This window comes from Dermochelys coriacea, chromosome 11, assembly GCF_009764565.3.
Source record: "Dermochelys coriacea isolate rDerCor1 chromosome 11, rDerCor1.pri.v4, whole genome shotgun sequence".
In the NCBI taxonomy this organism is placed as follows: Eukaryota; Metazoa; Chordata; order Testudines; family Dermochelyidae; genus Dermochelys; species Dermochelys coriacea.
In genome coordinates this window covers 59911980-59924928 of record NC_050078.2, presented here as the reverse complement: position 1 = coordinate 59924928, position 12949 = coordinate 59911980, and positions in this window count along the sequence as shown.

Below are 12949 nucleotides of genomic sequence, written 5' to 3'. Positions count from 1 at the left end.
TTATTTGCATGTGTGTGCTCCTCTCCCTTCTCTTCCCTCCCATTAACAGGCTATCCACATTCCAAGATTTACATAAAAACTCTTTACCCTTATTCAGACATAAATATTATGAGATCAAAAGGTTTTTGTTGACCCAAACTAAGCCTGAGTTGGATGTAGAGGAAACTTCTTAGACTGATGAGCTGATGCTCAAAAACAGTCTATCTTCAAAACATCATCAACTGCAAAAGCAGCTAACTCATCCTTGGGAGAAAAAGGGCAAACTCCTGTTCTTGGTTACAACTATGTAAATCTGAAGTATTTCTAAATGATTTCAGTGGAGTCATTCCAGATTTTTACAGACATAACCAAGAGCAGAATATCATCAAAGATTTATAGACTGATGATAGATCAGAATAAAATAAATATTTTTATTTATACAATACTAGCACAAAGCTGACAAAAAGCACAGAAAAGCTGCACAGAGAGTTTCAGTTCCAGAACTCCAGCTAAAACACCCAGATCTCAATATCTTTAGCAAATAGCAGTTCTTTGCAATGCACTACAACAGCATTCATTCAAAAAGAAGCAGATTACAACTGTAACACTTATTTGCCAATCTGAAGTACAGTATAGCACAATGATTTTTAACTTGTGATTCTAAAAATTAAGTGGACAGCGTTTAATGGGGCAGTTCCGCACTGTAGATTTGAACAATGATAGTATTATAACCAATGAAGTTAAACCAAGCTGTAACTATTGCCAATTTAGTTAACAGTAAAAGAAAAGGAGTACTTGTGGCACCTTAGAGTCTAACAAATTCACTGAATGCATCCGATGAAGTGAGCTGTAGCTCACGAAAGCTTATGCTCAAATAAATTTGTTAGTCTCTAAGGTGCCACAAGTACTCCTTTTCTTTTTGAGAATACAGACTAACACGGCTGCTACTCTGAAACCTGTCATTAGTTAACAGTATAGCTCTGTACAGAAAACTTATTTTTACAACACAAGAGCACCAATATTCTGATTGATAGCTGACTCAGCCCAGGAGCAAATGAATGCAGAATGAAATGAAAGCAATTCCTTTTGATATAATTATACACAAATACAGATGTGTATTGGAAAGACTGGAGAAGGAGGAATGGACCTTCTTACCACTGAAGCCCTGTACATCTTGCATCCTAATGCAGGGCCAATTGCTGTTTTTCATTTGTATATTTTGATTTGTAACATATGTGATTCAGAACATTCTTAAGCAGATGCTCAATATTTAAAAACAAGAAAACTCATATTTTATTGGACCAATGCCAGTAGATGACAAAAAACGAAGAATACAGGATAGTTGCATAAGCTACTATACCAGTGGACTAAGTGTATCCATGAAAAAAAACTCGCACAGAATGTCTACCATACTGTCTTATAGTACCTACGCGCACAGATTGTTCCCTATATGATAATAGTCTGTCAGTGTTGTAAATAAATATTATTTATTGTACCAAATTAATCTGTTATAACTCCATTGACTTAAATGGAGTTTGATTTTGTACATTTCCTTTATGTTTAAGTGCTTGACAGAGACTTTGATTTTTATTTTGATGTATTTTTTTTATTGATTCTCTCTCTGACTTCCATTCCAAGGGTAAAATATTGAGATTATAGGAGGAAAAGTTTCTCTGTACCTGTTTCAAAGTTCAAGTCATTACAGTTAGACAAGCATCTACCACTGAGGAATCTGCAGTGAGATGTTTGTCTACAGTTAAGGTATGTCTACACTGGAGCTGGAAGGATAATTTTACAACCCATGTTAACTCTGATTGAGCTACTCTATTAAAAATAGAAGTTTAGCCACAGTGGAGTGATAGGCTAGCCACCCTGAGTACATACCTAGTGTCTCAGATGAGATCATACTCAGGGCAGCTGGCCCCTAGTTATGCATCCGGAGTGTAAGACAAGGCCATGTAATGGTATGAGAATCAATGATCTTATTGTAAAGTCCCTAAAGAAAGGAACTGTTGTGCTGTGAGTAAAACATACCATTAAAAGGTTAAACCCTTATTCTGCAAAGATTTACGTGCATGTGTGAAGTAAAGCATGTGTGTAAATCTGTAGAATTGGGCCTTATTTAGTAATTATACTATTTTACATGATTAAACATATTTTAAAAGTGTTCTAGTATTATGCAAAACACCATGAGTTTCTGTTTGGGGTAGAGGATTGTTTTTATTTTTAAAGTAAAAAGCTCTACACAGTAAAGACAGAATTCTGCCCTCAGCCTCATGCAGGGCTTGTAACATGAGTTAAACATTTTAGAAAGAAACCAAACTCACTGTTCTGGTTCAACTAAGAGTGTTCTAATAATCAAAAATCACTTTGGTCAGGAAGTTATCATGATAGTGTGTGCTGCTAAACAGGCCTTGAATGTAGTGTGTAGTACTTGCCACTCAAACAATTAATAGCAGACACTGGTTCTACAATCTACACCAGCTTCTTTAATATTCAGATATCTCATGTCTCAGGAGGGAAAACAGCCCACTCTTTGGTCATGGGAATTTCAGCAGAGTAGAATCTGTTGTGTAAAATGATACAACATTAAGAATGAGTATGTTTAGGTAAGTTCAGCTGACAGCAATACTAGCCTTACAATATACTTTCCCCCCATACTTCTTTTCCATTTGATCTCAGTTTTCTCTTCCCTTCTTGTCTCAACTTCTTTGTCCTTTTTCCTTTCTTTCTCTCTCTCCGCTGATGGGCTGCCAATAACAAGGGGAGCTCTCAAATATGATCTTTCTTCCTCTGTGTCCCAGAGGAGCTTGAGCTCACAGGAAGAAATGGATGGAGGGTTTTACTGTCTCTGAGTATAGATAAAAAGAAAAGGAGTACTTGTGGCACCTTAAAGACTAACAAATTAATTTAAGCATAAGCTTTCGTGAGCTACAGCATCCAATGAAGTGAGCTGTAGCTCATGAAAGCTTATGCTCAAATAAATTTGTTAGTCTCTAAGGTGCCACAAGTACTCCTTTTCTTTTTGCGAATACAGACTAACACGGCTGCTACTCTGAAACCTGAGTATAGATAATGAACTGTGGGGATATAGTAGAAGGCAAAAAGTACGCTTTTATCCTGCACCTAGGAAGTGAATGGACAGTACATCTACATTCATGAAAATGGGATCTCTGCCTGCCTTGATAGAAAACACTGAAAAAGATTTTGGGTGAGATAAAATTTCTTTAAATAGGAGCATAGCCTGTTGTTTAGTCTCTAGAAAACATGTTATAATTTTGTTTTATATGTAACCTTATTCACTATCTCTTGAATCTTTGATAATAAACTTATTGTTGATTACACTATAAATATATCTAATTGCTGTGGTATTAAACAAGTTGCTGATCCTGAGCTGAATCATACAAAGTGGTGTACTCTGTTCCTTTGGGGACAGCAGACCTGGTACTTCTGTGAGTGTTCAGTAGAGAAGGGGCTGGACACTACAGGAGAATACATCAAAGGGGCTCAAGGACTGAGGTACACCTATTATTAACCTGCAAGACAAAGAGATGACTGGCATAACCCAGAGGAGATTGTTTGGATGGCTGGTGGTACCATGGAACTGACACTGTTAAGTATAACAAAGTCTCCCTCTTACTGGAGGCTGGGGGCTAAGATGGTGTACCCCAAGAACCATCACACTTCTGTTTTGTAGCAGAATTTTGATCTCAACACCTCCCAGTCATAGAATCATATGACTTGAGGGACCCTGAGAGGTCATCTAGTCCAGTCCCCTACACTCAGGGCAGGACTAAGGCTATGTCTATACTACCGCGGGTAAGTCGACCTATGCTACACAACTCCAGCTACATGAATAACGTAGCTGGAGTAAACGTACCTTACGTTGAGTTACCACGGGGTCTATACCATGGGGGGTTGATGGGAGAAACTCTCCCGTTGACCTACGTTACTCTTCTCATCAGGGGTAGAGTACAAGGATCAACTGGAGAGCGATCTGCTGTCAATTTGGCGGATCTTCACTAAATCGACTGCTGGTAGATCGATCTCAGAGCATGGATCCTGGCTGTAGTGTAGATGTAGCCTAAGTATTAATCACCTCACTCCAGCAGATCACACAGACTCTCTCTTTTCCTGCCCTCACTGCTCCTTCCAAAGACCACTTAATTTGTTCACAGCTGATCAGATTAATCAGAAAGTAGGATTTCTCAAAGTACTGAGTTTGGGGAGAAAAAACGGTTACTCACTTTCTCATAACTGTTGTTCTTCAAGATGTGTTGCTCATATCCATTCCAATTAGGTGTGTGCACGTGGCATGCACACTCGTCGGAAAGTCTTTTCCTTAGCAGCACCCATCGGGTCAGCTGTGGAGCCCCCTGGACTGGCACCTCCATGGCGCTCAATATATGACACTACCGACCTAGCGCCTCCTCAGTTCCTCTTGCCAGCTACTCTGACAAAGGGGAAGGTGGGTGGGTTTGGAATGGATGTGAACAACACATCTTGAAGAACAACAGTTATGAGAAGGTGAGTAACCGTTTTTTCTTCTTTGAGTGATTGCCCATATTGATTCCAATAAGGAGACTCCCAAGCCTTACCTAGGTGGTGGGGTCGGAGTCATGGAATTGCTGATTGGAGCACCGCTCTGCCAAAAGCTGCATCATCTCTGGCATGCTGGACGATGGCATAATGAGAGGTCAGTGTATGCACTGAGGACCAAATTGCTGCCCTGCAGATTTCTTGGATAGGGACTTGGGCCAGGAATGCTACCAGTGAGGCCTGTGCCCTTGTGGAGTGTGCCATAAGTCCTGGGGCTGGTGTCTTGGCCAGCTCGTAGCATGTGCGGATGCAGGACATGATCCAGGAAGATATTCTTTGAGATGAGTCCGGCAGTCCTTTCACGCAGTCAGCCACCATTATGAACAACTGGTTCGATTTCCTGAATGGCTTGGTGCGTTTGATATAGAAGGCTAACGCTCTCCGAATATCCAAGGAGTGCAGCCTCTGCTATGAGGCTTCGGATAAAAAACAGGCAGGAATATGTCTTGGCTGGTATGGAAATGTAACACCACCGTAGGCAGAAAGGCCGGGTGAGGTCTGAGCTGCCCCCTGCTTTTGTGGAATACTGTATAAGGTGGGTCTGAGGTAAGGGCCTTTAACTCAGACACCCTTCTTGCTGATGTAATGGCAATTAGGAAGACTCCCTTCCACAATAGGTAGAGAAGGCAACAAGTCACCAGCAGCTCAAATGGGGGCCCCATTAATTCGGAGAGGACCAAATTAAGGTCCCATGCAGGAACAGGCTGTCTAATCTGGGGATGTATCTGTTCCAGACCCCTGAGGAACTGTCCAACCATGGGGTTAGTGAAGATGGAGTGTCCAGAGACTCTGAAGTGGAAAGCTTAGATAGCCACTAGGTGCACTTTTATGGATGACACTGCCAGGCCTTGCTGTTTCAGGTGCAGAAGGTACTCCAGAATAAGAGGTAACAGCGCCTGAAGTGGGGGTGTATGATGCTGGTCACACCAGCACGTGAATCTCTTCCTCTTCGCCAGATATGTGGCCCTCGTGGAGGGCTTTCTGCTGCCAAGAAATACCTCCCTTACCTGCTCCGAGCACAGAAGCTCCATGGGGTTCAGGCATAAAGCTTCCAGGCTGTGAGGTGGAGGGACCAGAGGTCTGGGTGATGAAGACAACTGTGGTCCTGAGTGATCAGGTCGTGGAGGAACGCAATGTGATCGGACTGTTGACCGACAGATCCAGAAACGTGGTGTACCAGTGTTGTTGAGGCCATGCTGGTGCCACCAGAATTATCTCTGCCCCGTCTCTGCAGACTTTAAGTACGACCTTGTGCATGAGAAGGATTGGGGGAAAGGCGTAGAGCAGACGGCCTCCCCAGGGTAGCAGGAATGCGTCTGCGATTGAGCCTGGGCTGCTTTTCTGGAAGGAGCAAAACACTGGGCACTTCCTGTTGCTCCGTGTGGTGAACAGATCCACCTGGGGAAACCCCCACCTTTGGAAGATGGAGTGTATGACATCCGGCCAGATGGACCATTTCTGATTGTGGAATGACCTGCTGAGGTGGTCTGCCAGTACATTCTGGACTCCTGGCAGATAGGACACTTCCAGGTGAATGGAGTCGGCTATACAGAATTCCCAGAGTCTGAGGGCTTCTTGACATATGGGTGAGGAACAGGTTTCACCTTGCTTGTTGATGTAAAACAATGCAGCGGTGTTGTCTGTTATGACTGCCATGCACTGGCCTTGCCGATGAGACTGACAAGCCTGGCATGCTAGTTGCACTGCTCTCAGCGCCTTGATATTGATACGGAGAGAGAGCATGTTCTGTGACCATAGGGCCCTGCGTTTGGAGGTCTCCCAAATGTGCACCCCATCCTAGAGCTGATGCGTCCGTTACTAGGGACAAGGAAAGATGAGGGCTGTTGAAGGGTACTCTTTCGTAGACTATTCAAGGATTGAGCCACCATTGGAGGGACCCTAGTACTTGGTGTGCAGGGCTGGCCTTACCATGAGGCGAACTGAGGCGGCTGCCTCAGGTGCCAGACTGTGGGGGAGCGCCACTAGGACCTGGAATGTAGAAAATTGTGTCTGCTGCTGGTGCATACGTATTCTCTCTGCTCTAGATGCACAGAGATGGTGGAGTGCTGTGCTGGAGGAAGGAGGGCACAAGAGACATAACAGGCAGGCAGGAGAAAAGATGAGAGGGAATAACAAAAAGCAGCAGGAGCTGCAGGGAGAGAGAGGAGGAGGAGGAGCCTCTTATGTACCTCTTTGGCACCCCCAAGGGCCCGAACTGATTAACACCAGCTTCTCAGGGAGCTTCCTGTTTCCTGCTCCTTCCCTGAACCCACTTGAGGAGAACAGGCAGTCAACTGAAGTAGTAGGAGCCAGTTAGCCCTTAAGACGCTGATACCTTCCCTCACTCAGGCCCTACTACTAGCCTGCTTATTTGACCCCTTCAATTGAGTGTTGAGAGCCACTGTAGCTGGCACAGAACAGCGGTCATGAGTGAAAGAAGAAAACGCCCCTCTGGGGCAGCATTCAGAAAAAGAAAGAAAGCAAAGGAAGCTTTTCTATCTAAGCAGGAAGGAGCTCTCCTGAGATACAAGACACAAATGTTCACGGTGAGCCTTCTGGCCCCAGTGAGGATGTGAGTGGTGAGGAGATGCCTGATCTTCCAGTTAGTCAGAGTGCAGGTGACCTAGCAGCTACTGCAGCATCCATATCTCCATCTCAAATGGATGTAACCATGCACATTCCTGAAGAAAAGTGTAAATCAGAGAAGAGTGTGGTGAAGGCACAAGAAACAGCTGCTGCTGAGTTTAGTTTCTTAAGTGGATGATCCAGAACTGTGGACCCACTTGAGCAGTAGCCTGAGGGACTTCCTTGTACTGCATGGGCCACAGCAAATGAAAAACTTCATGTTCCCCAAAGACAATGAAAATAGAAGTTTTCATCCAACACATTACTGGTGTGAAATCCCCAATGGTGACCGTGGTTTACGTACTCAAATCCCCAGTGGAGAGGCCAAGGTTTATGTATTCAAAAACCCAGAATGCTGCATATTATTGCAAACTCTTCCAGTCTAATGTTCCAGCCACATTGGGTTCTACAGGAACAAAGGACTGGAAAAATCTGGCTAGAAATCTGGCATGCCATGAGAAGGCAGCAAATCACCAAAGATTCCATAGGTGGAAAGAGCTTGAGATGAGACTAAGGTTAAAGGCCACCATAGGTGATCAGCATCAAGAGAAGTTTGCATCAGAGTCTCTTTACTAGCAAAATGTTCTGAAAAGGCTCATTGCCATTGTGAGAATGCTTGCTACCCAAAACCTAGCACTGTGTGGCACTTCAGATTAGCTGTATGTGCCAAACATGGAAACTTCCTTAAAATTGTGGAGCTGATGGCTGAGTTTGATGCTGTACTCCAGGAGCATCTAAGTCACCACCCAAGAAATGTACACACACCACTACCTTGGAAACACAATTCAAAATCAGGTCATACAGTTACTGGCAACAAAATCAAACAGAAGATTGTGGCAGATCTGAAGTCAGCAGGAGATTACTCTGTTATTCTGGACTGCACACCTGACATCAGCCACACGAAACAAATGACTTTAATGGTGCGTTTTGTAACAACAACAGAACCTAGTGAAAATGTCTCTGCAATGGTGACTATCAGAGAGCATTTTCTAGAATTTATTGACATTGATGATACTACAGAAGCTGGTATGACAAATGTGCTTCTTAAAAAGCTGGAAGATACAGGAATCGCGATAGCTAACATGAGAGGTCAGGGCTCCGATAATCGTGCCAACATGAGGGGAAAGAACAGAGGAGTGCAGACACGATCCAAGAGTTAAACCCTCGAGATTTTTTTGTCCCATGCAGTTCTCATTCATTGAACATGGTGGCCAGTGATGCAGCATCAGCTTCTAGTGAGGCTGCTGAATTTTTTAATGTAGAATCATAGAATCATAGAATATCAGGGTTGGAAGGGACCCCAGAAGGTCATCTAGTCCAACCCCCTGCTCAAAGCAGGACCAAGTCCCAGTTAAATCATCCCAGCCAGGGCTTTGTCAAGCCTGACCTTAAAAACCTCTAAGGAAGGAGATTCTACCACCTCCCTAGGTAACGCATTCCAGTGTTTCACCACCCTCTTAGTGAAAAAGTTTTTCCTAATATCCAATCTAAACCTCCCCCATTGCAACTTGAGACCATTACTCCTCGTTCTGTCATCTGCTACCATTGAGAACAGTCTAGAGCCATCCTCTTTGAAACCCCCTTTCAGGTAGTTGAAAGCAGCTATCAAATCCCCCCTCATTCTTCTCTTCTGCAGACTAAACAATCCCAGCTCCCTCAGCCTCTCCTCATAAGTCATGTGCTCTAGACCCCTAATCATTTTCGTTGCCCTTCGTTGTACTCTTTCCAATTTATCCACATCCTTCCTGTAGTGTGGGGCCCAAAACTGGACACAGTACTCCAGATGAGGCCTCACCAGTGTCGAATAGAGGGGAACGATCACGTCCCTCGATCTGCTCGCTATGCCCCTACTTATACATCCCAAAATGCCATTGGCCTTCTTGGCAACAAGGGCACACTGCTGACTCATATCCAGCTTCTCGTCCACTGTCACCCCTAGGTCCTTTTCCGCAGAACTGCTGCCGAGCCATTCGGTCCCTAGTCTGTAGCGGTGCATTGGATTCTTCCATCCTAAGTGCAGGACCCTGCACTTATCCTTATTGAACCTCATTAGATTTCTTTTGGCCCAATCCTCCAATTTGTCTAGGTCCTTCTGTATCCTATCCCTCCCCTCCAGCGTATCTACCACTCCTCCCAGTTTAGTATCATCCGCAAATTTGCTGAGAGTGCAATCCACACCATCCTCCAGATCATTTATGAAGATATTGAACAAAACGGGCCCCAGGACCGACCCCTGGGGCACTCCACTTGACACCGGCTGCCAACTAGACATGGAGCCATTGATCACTACCCGTTGAGCCCGACAATCTAGCCAGCTTTCTACCCACCTTATAGTGCATTCATCCAGCTTTGTAATTCAAAGCATCTATGTATTTTTCTCTGCATCAACTCATCGATGGCAAATTTTGAAGCAACATCTGGGAACATCCTCTCTGACACTGAAAACACTGAGTGCCACATGATGGGGAAGTCGAGTGGAGGTGATAAAGCCTATCAAACACCAAATTGGGAAGACAGATGATGCCATAGTTGCCACTATGGAGAATAATGCTATGACAGGAACTGTTTGTGGGAGAACAGTGGCAGAGGGAAATGGAATCACCAGAAACATACATAACTTCAAATTTCTGTGTGGCTTAGTGTTGCGGCATGACATACTGTTTGAAATAAATGTTGTAAGCAAGAGACTCCAACGTGTTAACCTTGATACATCTGGAGCAATGGAACAACTGGTCAAAGCAAAGTCATACCTACAGTCTTACCGGTCAGATGAGGGATTTCAAAACCTTCTGAAGAGTGCACAGAAGTTGGCAGAGGAACTTCACACTGAAGCTATTTTCCCACCCATTCAAGAATACAAGAGTCACTGAAGAAGAAGACATTTTGATTATGAGGCACGGGATAATCCCATAAGAGACCCCAAACAACAATTCAAAGTTGAATTCTTTAACCAGGTGCTAGATTGTGCAATACAGTCAGTTGAATGCTTCATGTAGCTCAAAGAACACGGCAGTATATTTGGGATGTTGTCTGATATTCCAAAACTCTGCACTATACCTGAAGACAACCTACACCAGCAATGCAGGGCACTAGAGACAGTGTTAGAGTAATAGAATATCAGGGTTAGAAGGGATCTCAGGAGGTCAGCTAGTCCAACTCCCTGCTCAAAACAGGACCAATCCTCAATTTTTGGCCCAGATCCCTAAATGGCCCCCTCAAGGATTGAACTCACAACCCTGGGTTTAGCAGGCCAATGCTCAAACCACTGAGCTATCCCTCCCCACCATGATGGCACATGATGACATGCGTGATATTGATGCAAGTGATTTAGGTGATGAACTGAAAGCCCTTTCAAGATACATTTCAGCAGGATCAACTCCAAAGGATTTCTGGAATATATGTACACAAATAACATGACCACCTCTTTCCAAATGCTTTTGTTGCTCTGTGCATACTTCTAACACGTCCTGTAACAATTGCCAGTGGAGAACGCAGCTTCTCCAAGCTGAAGTTAATAAAAACACATCTACGCTCCACAATGACACAGGAGAGGCTGGTCAGCCTTGCAACCATCTCAATAAAGCATGAGCTGGCCCAGACTGTGACCTTCAGCAGGAAGCAGTTCAAATCTTTGCAACCAAGAAGGCACGGAAAGCACCACTTTGATTATTCAAACAGATAAAAATGCCAGTGCTTACTATGCAGACAAGAAAAGTTACATTTGCAGGTCAGGCATTTGAAAGTTAAGTGTTACTTAAAATTTTTGAACAAGGCATTTTAAGTTGTTAGTTCTCCTTTATTGGGCTAGGTAGCAGAGCAGCACCATGAGAGGAGTAGAACAGGAAGAAGGCAGAATTGAGACCTTTCAAAGTTTTGGCCCAAGCAAGGGAGCCTGGGGGCGTCATTTGAGCTCCCCGTCTCAGGTGCCAAAATGTTTTGGGCTGGTCCTCTTGCTCTGGCACAGTGACCACTGAGTTCAGGCTGTTGTACCCTGGGCAGTGTGCCAAAGCGAGTCATGCCTGCAGAGGCCTGAGCCTCAGCCTGGCATGTCGGACCACATACGTGAAGGCAGCCATGTGTCCAAGGAAACTCAGGCAACCCCTTGTGTAGTGGTTGGGTACTGCCTGAGGCTTTCAATGATGTCTGTCATGGCTTGGACTTGGGACTCCGGCAAACTTGCTCTTGCCCGGACTGAGTCCAACACTGCCCCAATAAACTCTATATTTTGGGTCAAGACAAGGTTGACTTGTTCACGTTGAGGAGGAGACCAAGTCTCTCGAAAGTGGATCTGACTAGATGGACCTAAGACTCCACCTGCTCCCTTGTGCTCCCCCTGAGCAGCCAGTCATCAAGGTATGGGTATACCTGCACCTGCCTCCTTCAGAGGAAGGCTGCTGCAACCGACATGCACTTGGTGAACACTCAAGGGGCTGACAACAGGCCGAAGTGGAGGACCATGAACAGATAATGTTTTTGGTTGACCATGAACCTTAGAAAGTGTCTGTATGTAGGCCGAATCGCTATGTGAAAGTACGCATCTTTCATGTTGAGGACAGAGAACCAGTCTCCTGGATCCAGAGAAGGGATAATTGTACTGAGGGAGACCATGCGGAACTTTAACATCACCATGAACTTGTTGAGTCCTTGCAGGTCTAGAATGGGTCTGAGACCCCCTTTGGCTTTGGGGATTAGGAAATAGCGGGAATAGAATCCCCCGCTCTTGAGGAACCTCCTCCACTGCTCCTATGGTGAGGAGCGCCCGCACATCCTGGATAAGGAGTTGCTTGTGAGAAGGGTCCCTGAAGGGGATTTGGGGGGTAGGAGCAGAATTGGAGAGAATATCCCACTTCTACCATGTGGAGAACCAAGCAGTCCAATATTATTTGGGACCATGCACAGTAGAAGTGGGACAGACGGTTCAAAAACCACGGGGAAGGATCTGGTGCTGAGACAGGTGCTCTGTCCTCAGGTGCATCTTCAAAATGCCTGCTTTGAGCCCAGAGAAGGTTTAGTCGGGCCCTGTCCCTGTCCAGACGGAGGATGGGAGGCCTTATGCCTTCCATTACTGCCCCTACATCTGTAGAAATCCTGCCTTTGCAGAGGATATGACTGCTGTTGCTGTGGTTGGGGCTTAAAGGGCTTTCGTTATGTTGCTGGGGTGTGCATACCCAAAGACCTGTAGGCCTGGAATCTTTTAGACTATGCAGCCTGGAGTCAGTCAGTTCAGCAAATAGACCCACCCCAGTGAAAAGTAGGTCCTGCATAGTCTGTTGAACCTCGGGTGGAAGCCCCAAGGACTGCAGCCATGAGCTACACCTCATGGCAATTTCTGAGGACAAGATGTGCACCGCTGAGTCCACAGCATCCAGTGAGGCCTGTAAAGAGGTTTTTGCCACTGCCTTGCCCTCCTTGATAATCACCCCAAACTCGTCCCTGGACTCTGCTGGTACCAGCTCCCTAAACTTCAGCATTGAGTTCTAGGAGTTGAAGTTGTGTCTACTCAGGATTGCCTGCTAATTGGCAATCCTGAGTTTCAAGCCCCCGTGGAATATACTTTGCATCTGAACAAATCCAGGCGCTTGGCATCCTTGGACTTAAGCGCTGGGGCTTGCTGCAAGCCCTCTTCTTCTCATTCATCACCGCCTCACTAATGAGCATGGCTGTCCACCTTAGGGGACAAAATATTTCCTTTCCACACCCTTAGCAGTGGGAGGGATGGAGGCCAGGGTCTACCAAATGGTCTTTG